We start from the raw sequence: 13,392 nt of genomic DNA, 5'->3' as shown, positions 1-13,392 counted from the left end.
GAACCGCCAGACGGACCGTGATCATATCGGAAGATATCAGAATGTTTGAATTCCTTCATAATGAAGCAATTCTTTCAGAGGTGTGTTGCTGGAACCTCCTTCGTCCCATGATTTGGGCAGGGCTGGTTTAATAGGCGCTCCAGATTCATTCCTCCACCGCTCTGGGGCGGTTTACACTTACGACGCTGCGCATTGCCCTGCACATTGGTGTTAGCTATAAAATCCGAATTATCTGCTTTACGCTTACCATTGTTCGTCTGGTTATGTTGTCCTTTTGTACCAGCATTCTTTTTTCCCTTCTCCGGTTTCTCTTCGTCAGAATCAGGATCTTTGGTATTATCAGAATCAGCATATTTCACCAGAGCTGCCATGAGTGTCCCCATATCATTGCAGTGGCGCTTGAGCCGTCCCAACTTCATCTTTAGCGACTTAAACCGGCAATTACCCTCCAATGTCACAATTGCTGTATCCGCATTGATGCGGTCCGACGAATGCAGGATTTCTGAAACCCGGCGCACCCAATGCGTTCTTGATTCATTCTCTCCTTGAACAGAAGCAGCCAAATCCACAATGGACATGGGTTGTTTGCACGTATCCTTGAAATTCGCTATAAACCGGGCCTTCAATTGGTCCCATGACTCGATGGAATTAGCAGGCAGGCTCTTCAACCAAGTGCGAGCTGTTCCTTCCAACATCATGGTGAAGTATTTTGCACATGCCGCTTCATCTACTTCCAGCATCTCCATAGCCATCTCGTAGCTCTCAACCCATGACTCGGGGGGGGGGGGTAAATCGGCGGTGTAATTAGGCACCTTCCGCAGGCCCTTGAAATCCTTAGTTAACCGAAAATTGCGCAGAGCCGGAGTGAGACACGGCACTCCCCAGGAGTTGAAAGCAAGCCCGGTACCCCGTTCTATTGACGCCGCTGGCTGAACTGGGGCGGGTGATGATGACCCGCGTACTATGCCGCTAATGCGGCCTCCCTTCATGCTCTACCATTATCCACCACGTCCTGAGCATTTGCACCAGCACGTGCCGGATTAGGCCCTCGAGGGGCATCCCGGTTCTGCGCACTGCTTGACATAGCTGGCTCATCCATGTGCCTGATGTAGCTCCTGCTCGGGCGAGGGGTCGAGTGAATCCTGTCTCGGCTGTATGAATAAGCCTGCTGCTGCACCATAGCAGTCTGAAGAAGATCCCTGGCCCACCGCGTCTCAACTGCTGCTAGTGACTCACCCTGCATCAGAATAGCTGCAAATCGAGATGCTGCAGCGGTCATGTTGTCCAAAGGCGTGGAGAAGTGACCCGGCGGGGGTGTCGTGTAATGCGGCGGGGGTGTCGTGTACTGCAGCAGGTTATCCGTTCGTCAAGGTGGGCCCATCACTTGTGGTTGATCCGGCGCTCCAGTCCTTGGCACGGCAGTCCGGTTTACAGCTGTCGGGTTGCTTGTTCCTGCTCCTGGCGTACCGAAAAGATTCATTGCATTGTAATCCGCCGGCAAGCGAGACTGATGTCTCGTCCTCAATACGTCATTCGAAGCATTCTGATCCAGCAAGAGTCAATAATTTTTGGCCTGAATGCTCTGTGACTGGGCATCTAAAGCGGCCCGTTCCTTAGCCATCCTGGTTTCCTCAGCCGCTAAGTCCTCCTTGGCCTGAGTTATCTGATCCCAGAGCTTTATGACCTCCGCGTTATGCCGATCTTGAGTCTTCGGGATAACAGTCGTGGTCAACAACGTCGTCCAGGCGTCCAACAAACCGGAAAGAACTTGAGTCGGCCGGCGCGCGGGGCCTCCTGCCCCGGCTGCTGATCCGGAACTCATTGCCACTGCAGTTGAGTTTTGCAATGCTGGCTGTGTACCGGCCATGAAGATTGCGACCCGATTTGGTGGTTCAAGAAATTCTGGAATACTGCTGCCATCGGAATACCCTTCGAACAAGCCATCCTGAACTTGATACAAAGTTTCGGTCTCACCGGTGGATGACTCGCCATCAGAATAAACGGTCGTCTCACCCTCGGACACCGGTTCAGATTCGATCCCATGGATACATCCTACGAACTCACACTTCATGGCGGGCTGAATCCGGGCAAGACTCGCACGCTGAGCCGTCTCGACGAGGTCGGCGCAAATGTCCGGCTCAGGGCCCGGTTCACCGATCTTGCCGGTGAAGACGTGAATTCCTCCGAAGGGGACCCTGTACCCGTACTCGATTGAGCCGGCGTCGGGGCCCCAGCCTGTGTCGTCGATGTAGAGCTTGTCACGACTACTCTTAGTCATCCAGCCCACTGCGTATCCCTTGAGCCCTTCGAACTTGCCCTCTTAGAACTTGAAACCATCATGCGAAAGCCCCACGGTAGGCGCCAACTGTCGTGGAATTGTCACGTCAGATGTCCTGTTGAAAGGACTTAGTCGTGGAGCCATCGCGATCGGGTTAGCTTAGGAGGGTTAAACCGGACAAAGGACACAAGGAGTTTATACTGGTTCGGCCCCTTGCGGTGAAGGTAAAAGTCTATGATCCAGTTGTGGTGTTCTTGATGTGGTCTCAATTACCAGGGAGCAAATATGCTTTTCCTAGTTCTCGAGGTGTTGTTTCCTGTCCCTGAACCGCCGCCGGGTCGTCCCTATATATACACAGGTTGACTCCCGGCCGGTCTACAGAATCCCGAGGCCGGCTCATACAAGTGTCCGGCTCGGTTTCTCCTTTCCCTGACTTACAATACAAATTATACATCTATGGCGGTTTACTACTATGGGCCCTTAATCCGCCATTGGGCTCTGGACCTCTAAGTCTTCATAGTTGAAACGCCATAGGCTTCATCTTTATGGGCTCTTGTACAGGACTCCTTGTGAGTGTAATCCGGCCCCTCCTGGGCGGTTTAACTCAGTAGTCATATCCCTAACAATTTTGGATATTGTTTTTTTTCTTAATTTGAGCCTTTTTGCTATTTCAGGCGAAGAATCTGTTAGAAAGTTATTAAAATATTCCAATCAAATTATGTTTATGTTTTATGTTTCTATAAACTTAACCTAAAATTTGGTTCAAAAATTTGACAAGTTTTATCTTTCAACACCAAACAAAAAGATGACAGCGTATCCAACAAAGAGCATTTGAAATCTATGGCTAGGTACATTTAGATGATCAACGTAACCCATTTCACTTTAACAAAAAAGGGTTTCCTCACGCTTTATAAATAAATCAACCATCACCGAACAATCGCAATCCGCCGATACAAACACACACACCACACATCACACACACCCAAGGCTGAATACAAGGATGCTGGAAACAGCAACACAACCCCAACAAAATCCTAGCAAACAACAGGAGAAAACAATAAGCACTACTACGGAGATGTCGGGGCCCTCAACCGTGGGCAAGCCACCGTGAAGAGAAGAAGCCGTGTAAGACAAACAATGAGCTCCAAAGTAGCGCCTTCAGCAAGGAAACAACACCATCGCGTCGCCACCGTCCAATCCAAGGATTGGGGTTTCCCCCGGAGCACGCCGGCGACAATGAGATGCCGCGGCGTCGCCTTCAAAAAGGGGACTATGTCAGAACGCCGCCGCCGTCGGCCTGGCAAAGCAAAACGGGTTTTCACCCTGGCCAACACTCACCTGCATCTTTCGTTTGTGGCAAACTGATGCGTACTCGTGTTGTTGTGCTGTCCTGATTGTAGTTGTGCTTTCATTTTTCATGGCTTCAATGGTGCAGCTTCTGATTGATCCTCTCCTGTTGTTATTACATTTATTTTTTTTCAGAAAAACTTCCAATCTATTCATCTTCAATCATGGCAGTACAATGAATACCAGAAATAAAAATTACATCCAGAATCATAGACCACCTAGCGACGACTACAAGCACCGAAGCGAGCCGAAGGCGCGCCGCCGTCATCGCCCCTCCATCGCCGGAGCCGGGCACAACTTGTTGTAGTAGACAGTCGGGAAGTCGTCGTGCTAAGGCCCCATAGGACCAGCACCCCAGAACAGCAACCGCCGCCGATGAAAAATAACGTAGATCGAAAGGATCCAAACCGAAGGCACACGAACGTAGACAAACAACGACGAGATCCGAGCAAATCCACCAAAGATAGATCTGCCGGAGACACACCTCCACACGCCCACCAACGATGCTAGACACATCGCCGGAACGGGGGCTAGGCGGGGAGACCTTTATTCCATTTTCAGGGAGCCGCCACCGTCTCGCCTTCCTGAGTAGGACACAAACCCTAATAAGATTGAAAAACGACTAAAAACGAAGCCCTCCCGCTGGCCCTTGCTAGGATCCACCGCGCCTCCATGGCCCTAGGGCCACCGGAGACGAGGCGGACCTGCGCCGCGCCGGCGAGAGGCACGAACCCTAACTTTCTTTCTTGGAGGAGGAGGAGGAGGCGGCGGAGCCCTATGCAACCCACGAGACAGTTGATTACATTGATTTTAACTCTAGTTTATTAGTACAAAACCACAGTATTAATTTTAGTAAGTTTATTTATAGAGTCAAACCCAAATGTGGTTATGTCAGGTACTCTGATTCCATTTCGGTGTGGGGTTGACCAGGGATCTCCTCGTGAAGGCGAGGGAGAATCTTAAAGTAGAACCTTGTTGGTGGATTCGACGCATTACTACTACTAGTCCATTGCTGAATCCTGATTCGGCAGGGATAACCACAAATTAATCACCTAATGAGTAGAGAAGAGTACAACTCGAAACAACAGAAATCAACCGCAGCCTTTACAATGTCTGACTGGTGATTCATTCAATGTCACAAGAATTTACAATGTCTTGATGCAATAAGATTAAGATTACACCCTCCCGCGTCGCCTCCCCCGCGGGCGACTCGGGAGGGCTCAGCCGTCGCCGCCGCCTAGTCCCTCCAGCGCCGTTCTCCCCCACCGCCGTTGCCGATGGTCGGCGCTGGGCAAAGCCCGTGCGTGCGACGGCGGCGGCGGAGGGTCTTTCCTCCCGTTCCTGGATCCGCGGCGGCGCGGGCGTCCTGATCCGCGGGGTGCGGCCCTCCCGTCGATGTGGCGGATCCCGGAGGCGGCGGTCTCGCGGCGGTGCACGGGTGCCCAGATTCAAGGTGTGGGTCTCCTGGCGGCGGCGGGATCAGTCGACGTTGTGCTTGGGCGATGGCGTTGGCCGCGCGGTGCCCGGATCTCGTCGCTGGTGGCGGATCTCGCCACTCCGGCCTTCGTGGAGGAACCTGGACCAGGGACGGCGGCCCCGTTAGGCATGGCGACGGCGCCCTCGGCTCGCGACGTTCGCGGGGGTTGCATGGACGGTGTCTTGACCGCATGGGCGGTGAGTCGCCAGTGGATCTCCTCTGTGCTACACATGGTGGCTTACGATCGCGGTCATCGTCCTCGGTGCGTTCGCGGGGGCTGGTAGATGTGACATCGGACCGGAGGAAACTCTGGATGACTCGTTCATCCCGACGGTGGCGACGACCAGAGTCTCCGTTCTCCTCCTTGCAGACATCGTCGAGGTCCCTGCCCTCCACCCCGACCCCATGCCCGGGCGAAAACCCTAAATCTCCTTAGATTGGGCGGCGACGGCACTGCGTGTGTCGTGCCCTTCTTGGAAGCACCGCCTGGGGAGTTTGGGTGCTCGGTTTGAGGAACTGTAGGCGGACGGGATGGGACCAGTGGCAACAGGTGGTGTTTCACGTCGGATGAACGGCATGGCATCCGACACATCGACAACGGCGGGTCTCAGCGGCATGGAGCAGCAGGGTCTCGCCGGTGGGCGTGTGACGATGGACGAGCGCAGGATGATGGCGTTGTCTGGCGTCGTGGTGGCGTCGACGACAGCTAGACCGGGCAAGCTAGATGCAGTAGCACAATACTGAAGATGGATTGGTGGCACGTGGTTGCGGCGGCCTCATACCCGGCAGACGTCCTGGTTGAAGAGTGCGCCGGACTGGTGGGTGCCCCATACCCGGCAGGCGTCCTGGTTGGGACCTCAGGTCGTAGATGTTAAGTTTGACTGCGATGTCTGTTTGATATTAGGCCCAGACCATCAGCATCTCTACATCAATTGGATAGGAGTAGCGACAGATGTTGCCTAGATGGTGGCTCTAGTCTTACTATTGTATGACTTTAAAAGGTCTTGTGTGAATACTTAATAAAGTGGCTGCATGCATCGTCCAGATGCAGAGGTCAGGGGTCCTCCTCCTTTTCTAAAAAAAGATTAAAAAAATAAGATTAAGATCACAATATCACACGCCCTCTCAATGACTTGGCCGAGCCTACAGCTAAAATTAAGTGTGTTACGATTCGCTGTTCCTTGGGCGCCTCTCCGGTGACGGCTTCAGCTGGAGGAAGTACGGCCAGAAAAAGAACCATCGCGCCAAGTTCGCAAGGTGAGCAAAGGCTTGTTCTGAACACATCCGAAATTCCCCTCTTTTTTCCCGGTTTCTTCTTAAATTGAAATTTTGCAGAGGCTATTACCGCTGCACACACCAAAAGTTGCAGGGATGCTCAGCGAGGAGCAGAGTGTCCAGGCGCCACAGCCCATAAGCCAGGCACAAAAAGCTAAAAGGTAAAACCAGTCATTACGCTGGCATCACAGGTTTGTCGGTGTTGCTTCCTTGCATTTTCGCTATTTCACTACGACAAGGTCAAAAAAGTCTTATATTATTATACATAGTATATTGAGTTTAGAAGTTCACCGCCTGTACCTGAAACCTTAATTCGGATCTGAACATATTCGGTTAATTTCCAGTACAGCAATCTGAACATATTTCACTTCATTTCAGACAAATTTATACATGTAGAAAGCGGCACACATTGGAGGCTGGCTTGCTAGTTATAATCACAGGTTGATTACACGAGTTGGCTCTCAGGACTCACGACAAGAGTTTGGAGATGGGAGTGCAGACTACCAACATTAACCACTGAAATAAAGCAGACAATATTTAGTTCCAGAAACGACTACGATTGACGGTGACGCAGCGTTGTAATCTGTCCGCCAGCTCGATCGAAGCCATCAAGCAGCTGCTGAATGAAGTCTGCTGGATCACTGCGTCCACACGTCGGCGCTGTATCTGGAGCTGGCCTTCCTGGCGCGCTTCGAGGCCATGGCGCCGCACGCCGCCGCCGGTCCGGACTGCTGCAGAGCGGCCGCCATGCGAGCGCAGCTCGCCGCGCCGGCGCCGGCGTCCACGTAGTAATCCATCCGCCTCTTCCTTATAGAAGCCTTCAGCAGAAGAGATGAGGAGGAGGAGGAGGCGCTGGTGGTGAAGGTGAAGCTCCTCGACCTCTTCTTGGGCGGCAACAGCGACTCCTGTATCTGGATGCTGGTGGGGAGGCTGCACCCGGCCGCTAGCTGGAGCTGCAAGCCCGTCGTCGTCGTCGTTGGAGATGGAGATGCCGCTACGGCTCTCTTCTTCGGCGGCAGCAGTGATGGATCGATGATGGTGCGGAAGCTGTGCCCGGCCGGCTGGAGCTGGACGCCCGTCGTCGTCATCGGAGCAAGAATTCTTCAGATCGGGTATGGGAAAACAGCTAGGTACACCATCGGAAGGAAGGAGGCCCGGGAAGGTATATAAAGGCCGGTCAACGCGTACGTATGCTGGTACCGGAGCAGAGTCGGAGACGGTCGACGACAGTTTCCTTCCGGAATCGGACCGGAATTACTTTTTTTGGGACATATTTCAGTAATTTAAAAAACTAATTTCAAAACTTCTTCAATAAATTAATTTCATTTATTTCAAAAAACAATTTCATTCATTCCAAAAGTTGTTTCATTTCTTTCAAAAAACATATTTCAATAATTTCAAAAGGCTAATTTCAATTTAGCGGAATTTAATTTAAAAATAAGCAATTTCACGTATTAGAATTAATCGGTTTCACATATGAATTTCACAAATCACATTTCACATTTTACCAAAATAACTTTCAAAACATGTTTAAAAAACAAAAATATGTACTAATATCACTTTTTTCCTTCAATCTGAACCAACTAAGTCTGCCATATTTCACAAAATCAGTTGGTCGACATATCTCACATACATGACCGTCTATCTGGGATCGTGCGTTAATTTGGATGGGCTAACGAGAAGGCCCTAATTTGGTTTCGGGAATAGCGGCCCCTAGGGCATCCGGCCCAGGAGCAGCCCACGCTTGGTGCCAGACGCATCAGATGATAGAGAACGATTAAGCCACAAATCTGATAACCAGAAGCGTCAATGTGCTAAAAAGTCTCGAAGGGTCCACCAAGTCTCGAAGCCCTACGGGCGATAGGAGGCGATCGCCAGGGCGACCGCGTTCTCTCGCTAGGGTTAGGGTTTCGAAGCACTGGGGTGGCTGGATTCTGGCGAAGCTCGAGGGCGGCGACGGCGTCTCCCGTGAGTCAGGCCAGTCAAGTTGTCTCTCCTCGCTTTGGAGCGGTGCTCATGGCGGGAGAAGCAGGAGGGAGGGATGCCGAGGCGGCGAAAAAATCCACACCGATCCCATCTGGGGCGGCGGCGGCAATGCCGGCGCGGAAGGGGGCCGGATCTGCTAGTAGGGAGGCGAGCAAGTCTCCTGTAGAGAGCAAAACGCCAGATGCAGCGGCAAGTCTTTCGGCAAGGTTAGGAGGAATGGTGCTCATGGACAAGGAGGAGGAGGGGTTTGTCTTCGAAGATCCACACCCAAAAGTCCGTAAAGATCACCGGTGGTCTGCTGTTGGTAAGGTGTGTTCTCCCCGTCCTATGAAGATGTCCGTGGTGGAGAAGACGATGCCTAGGGCTTGGGGACTACACAGAGAAGCTAAGTTCGCTGAAATTGGACCTAATATTTTTGAAGTTCACTTTGGTTCTGAGGGTGACTACAGGCATGTTATACAGAACGGCCCTTGGCAGTTTGATTTCAGCGTGCTGGTGATGAAGGCGTACGAAGGAGATAAGAGACCGTCTGAGATGATTTTTGATAAAATTGAGGTGTGGGTGAGGATCTCGGACCTGCCACCAGATAAGAGGACGGAAGCCTTTGGGAGGGCATTGGGAGATTGGTTAGGGGAGACGGTGAAGGTTGATGTGGACAAAGATGGGGTTGCCAGAGGATAGAATTTTAGGATCCGGACAAAGATCTCAGTATTTGAACCGTTAATTCATGGTATTTACTTGAGGGAGAAGAAGGATGATGAGGAGAAGACATGGTTTGATTTTTACTACGAGAAGATTCCACATTTTTGTTTTGACTATGGAAGACTAGTTCACAAGGGGGGTGAGTGCGATCCCCCAGTTGACTCATCGTCACAATGGGGGGCTGGCTGCGAGCGTCCTTGGGGAGGAACAATGGGAGCAAGGATGGGTCAAAAACAGGAGGTATGGGAGGCCAGAACAGCTACGGGACCTCTCACACGGGGGAGACGGCAAATAACAACAACACGAACCCGAGGGTCAGGGATATACCTACCAAAAGGAATTTACAGACGGAATTTTCGCGCACCTCGGATGGCCGCACTGGCGACCGTCCAGTGCATGGAGCAGAGGAAGTATCCAGCCCAAACAAAGCTAGAGAGAAGCTTGATATGTCACGTGGGAGAGATCTCAGGGACAGCCTTGAGGAAAGGAGGGAAACGGAGATGCGGAGTAAACTAATGGAGCAGCGTGGGGGGAGTCAACGAGCTGAGTTCAGAGAGGTGGGGCGCGAAGAAAAAACAAATGGAGGCGGCAGGGGGTACAGCAGGAACCATGCGTCAGGGGGTCATAATGGGCGCCATGCAGATTTGGAGCGGGTCGACCCACTGGGGGGACCCGGTATGCATGGGAACCGCGATCGACGTAGGGGCTATTACGTGAGGAAGGACAGGGCAGATCTCCGGGAGAGACAGCGCTCGGAACCAACTTCTTGGAGAGAGGGAGATAATAGGAAGAGGAGGCCAAGGCAGGTGTGGATACCAAAAGGAGATGCTGAAGGCACTAGTAGAGAGGATGAGTTCTTTCGCGATACGAGGAGGAAGACTTCCTCGGTGTTTGACCGTATCCGTGACACAGATGATAAAGCGGCGGACCCTGTAGCCCAGGGCCGCCGAGAGCAATGAATCTCCTTGCCTGGAACTATCGAGGGCTGGGGTTGGACTCGACAGTGGGCGAACTGAGGGACCTTATTAGGTCTCACAACCCAGCGATGGTGTTCCTTTCAGAAACTAAAAAGTCAGCTAGAGCGATGGAAAGGTTGAAGTGGAGTTTGGGATTCACAAGTGGTACTGCGGTGAGTTGCAAGGGGAGAAGTGGCGGTTTGGCTTTGTGGTGGAGGGAGAATGTTAAAGTTACAGTGAGGCCGTGGTGCCAATTCTTTATAGATGCTGAGATTGAGTGGGAGGGTGAATTCTATAGGATCACTGGATTCTATGGTGAACCCAAGACAGAGTTGAGGAAGAAATCTTGGGATGCTATCCGCTTTCTTCGGGCTCAGGATAATCTACCGTGGCTATGTGTCGGCGATTTCAATGAGGCCCTATTCAGTACTGATCAGGTGGGGGGTAACCCTAGGTGCTTCAATCAAATGGAGGATTTTCGAGATTGCTTAGCCGACTGCGGCCTGGCTAATCTTGGTTTCACTGGCTACCCCTACACGTGGGATAACAAAAGGGATGGAGAGGATAATATTCAGGTTCGGTTGGACCGTGCCACATGCAATGATGGTTTTTTGGGTCTTTTTCCTGATACTTCAGTTGAGCATCTTCTCTGCGAAGAATCGGACCACCAAGGCCTCCTGGTACGTTTGTTGGAGACAGCTCCACAGCGCTCGGGGAGGGGGGAGCAACCGTTCAGATATGAGGAGGCCTGGACTAGACATGATCAGTATGAGGCCATGATAGCGGAGGCATGGGAAGCGGCGAGCACGGGTGAGGAAGGGGTAGCGGCGGTATGGCAGAAACTTGGCAGAATGGCTGGCTCGATGCAGAGGTGGGAGAGAGAGGTATTTGGGTCGATACGCCCCCGATTCAATCGTACACTAATCATGCACGCAAACGTGTACGATCAAGATCAGGGACTCACGGAAAGATATCACAACACAACTCTAAAACATAAATAAGTCATACAAGCATCATAATACAAGCCAGGGGCCTCGAGGGCTCGAATACAAGTGCTCGATCATAGACGAGTCAGCGGAAGCAACAATATCTGAGTGCAGACATAAGTTAAACAAGTTTGCCTTAAGAAGGCTAGCACAAACTGGGATACAGATCGAAAGAGGCGCAGGCCTCCTGCCTGGGATCCTCCTAAACTACTCCTGGTCGTCGTCAGCGGGCTGCACGTAGTAGTAGGCACCTCCGGGGTAGTAGTCGTCGTCGACGGTGGCGTCTAGCTCCAGGGCTCCAGCATCTGGTTGCGACAACCAGGTAGAAGGGAAAGGGGAAAGGAGGGAGAAAAGCAACCGTGAGTACTCATCCAAAGTACTCGCAAGCAAGGAGCTACACTACATATGCATGGGTATATGTGTAAAGGGCCATATCGGTGGACTGAACTGCAGAATGCCAGAATAAGAGGGGGATAGCTAATCATGTCGAAGACTACGCTTTTGGCAGCCTCCGTCTTGCAACATGTAGAAGAGAGTAGATTGAAGTCCCCCAAGTAGCATCTCCAAGTAGCATCTCCAAGTAGCATCTCCAGTAGCATCGCAGTAGCATAATCCTACCCGGCGATCCTCCCCTCGTCGCCCTGTGGAAAAGCGATCACCGGGTTGTCTGTGGAACTTGGAAGGGTGTGTTTTATTAAGTATCCGGTTCTAGTTGTCATAAGGTCAAGGTACAACTCCAAGTCGTCCTGTTACCGAAGATCACGGCTATTCGAATAGATTAACTTCCCTGCAGGGGTGCACCACATAACCCAACACGCTCGATCCCATTTGGCCGGACACACTTTCATTGGTCATGCCCGGCCTCGGAAGATCAACACGTCGCAGCCCCACCTAGGCACAACAGAGAGGTCAGCACGTCGGTCTAAATCCTATGCGCGCAGGGGTCTGGGCCCATCGCCCATTGCACACCTGCACGTTGCGTACGCGGCCGGTGAGCAGACCTAGCAACCTCCATTACAAAGGAAGTTGCGTTAACGCAGTCCAACCCGGCGCGCGCCACTCAGTCGCTGACGTCAAGAAGGCTTCGGCTGATACCACGACGCCGGGATACCCATAACTACTCCCGCGTAGATGGTTAGTGCGTATAGGCTCGTAGCCGACTCAGATCAAATACCAAGATCTCGTTAAGCGTGTTAAGTATCCGCGAACGCCGAACAGGGCCAGGCCCACCTGTCTCCTAGGTGGTCTCAACCTGCCCTGCCGCTCCGCCACAAAGTAACAGTCGGGGGCCGTCGGGAACCCAGGCCCACCTCTACCGGGATGGAGCCACCTCTCCTTTCAGCCCCCAACTCCAACAGTATCACAGGTAATGTAACAGTGTAAAGTATATAGCATATGCCCGTGATCACCTCCCGAAGTGATCACAGCCCAATAGTATAGCATGGCAGACGGACAAGAGTGTAGGGCCACTGATGGAACACTAGCATCCTATACTAAGCATTTAGGATTGCGGGTAAGGTATCAATGACTGTAGCAGCAATGACAGGCTATGCATCAGAATAGGATTAACGGAAAGCAGTAACATGCTACGCTACTCTAATGCAAGCAATATAGAGAAGAGTAGGCGATATCTGGTGATCAAGGGGGGGGCTTGCCTGGTTGCTCTGGCAAGAGAGAGGGGTCGTCAACTCCGTAGTCGAACTGGTCAGCAGCAGCGTCGTTCTCGTAGTCTACCGGAGAGAAGAGGGGGAAGAAATAATGAATACGAAGCAAACAAAGCACCACAAAATATATCAAAGCAATACGCGGTGTTCGGTGTGCCCTAACGCGGTAGTAGGTGATACCGGTGAAGGGGGGAAAACCCCCGGGAAAGTATTCCCGGTGTTTCGTGTTTTCGGGCAGAGGAGCCGGAGGGGGAAAGTTGCGGGTTCGATAGGTTAGGGGTGTGTGGCGGACGAACGGACCACGTATCCGGATTCGTCTCGTCGCTCTGAGCAACTTTCATGTTGAAAATATTTTAATCCGGGTTACGGATTAAAAGATATGATTTTCTAAAGATTTTATTAATTTCTGGAATTTAATTAATTATTTAATTAATTCGAAAAATGGACTTATGACGTCAGCATGATGTCATGCTGACGTCAGCAGTCAACAGAGTTGACTTGGTCAACCTGACATGTGGGTCCAGTGGGACCCACCTGTCATTCTCTGTTTAGGTTAATTACAGATTAGTTAATTTAATTAGTGATTAGGTTAATCTAATCAGGATTAATTAACTTAATTAATTACTTAATTAATTAATTAATTAATATTTTAATTATTTTAGTTGTTATTTATTTATTTAATATATTTATTTTTATTTTATTTTTTTTAATTATTTTTTTT

General features: G+C 51.2%; 1 pseudogene; it reads right to left on the bottom strand.

Moving 5' to 3' along the window:
• Positions 1 to 13,392, bottom strand: part of LOC123064569 (uncharacterized) — a 39,493-nt pseudogene that overhangs the window by 12,696 nt on the left and 13,405 nt on the right.

Source organism: Triticum aestivum, chromosome 3B (assembly GCF_018294505.1).
Source record: "Triticum aestivum cultivar Chinese Spring chromosome 3B, IWGSC CS RefSeq v2.1, whole genome shotgun sequence".
NCBI lineage: Eukaryota > Viridiplantae > Streptophyta > Magnoliopsida > Poales > Poaceae > Triticum > Triticum aestivum.
The sequence above is the reverse complement of the archived record's forward strand: the minus strand, read 5'-3'. Positions and strand labels throughout refer to the sequence as shown.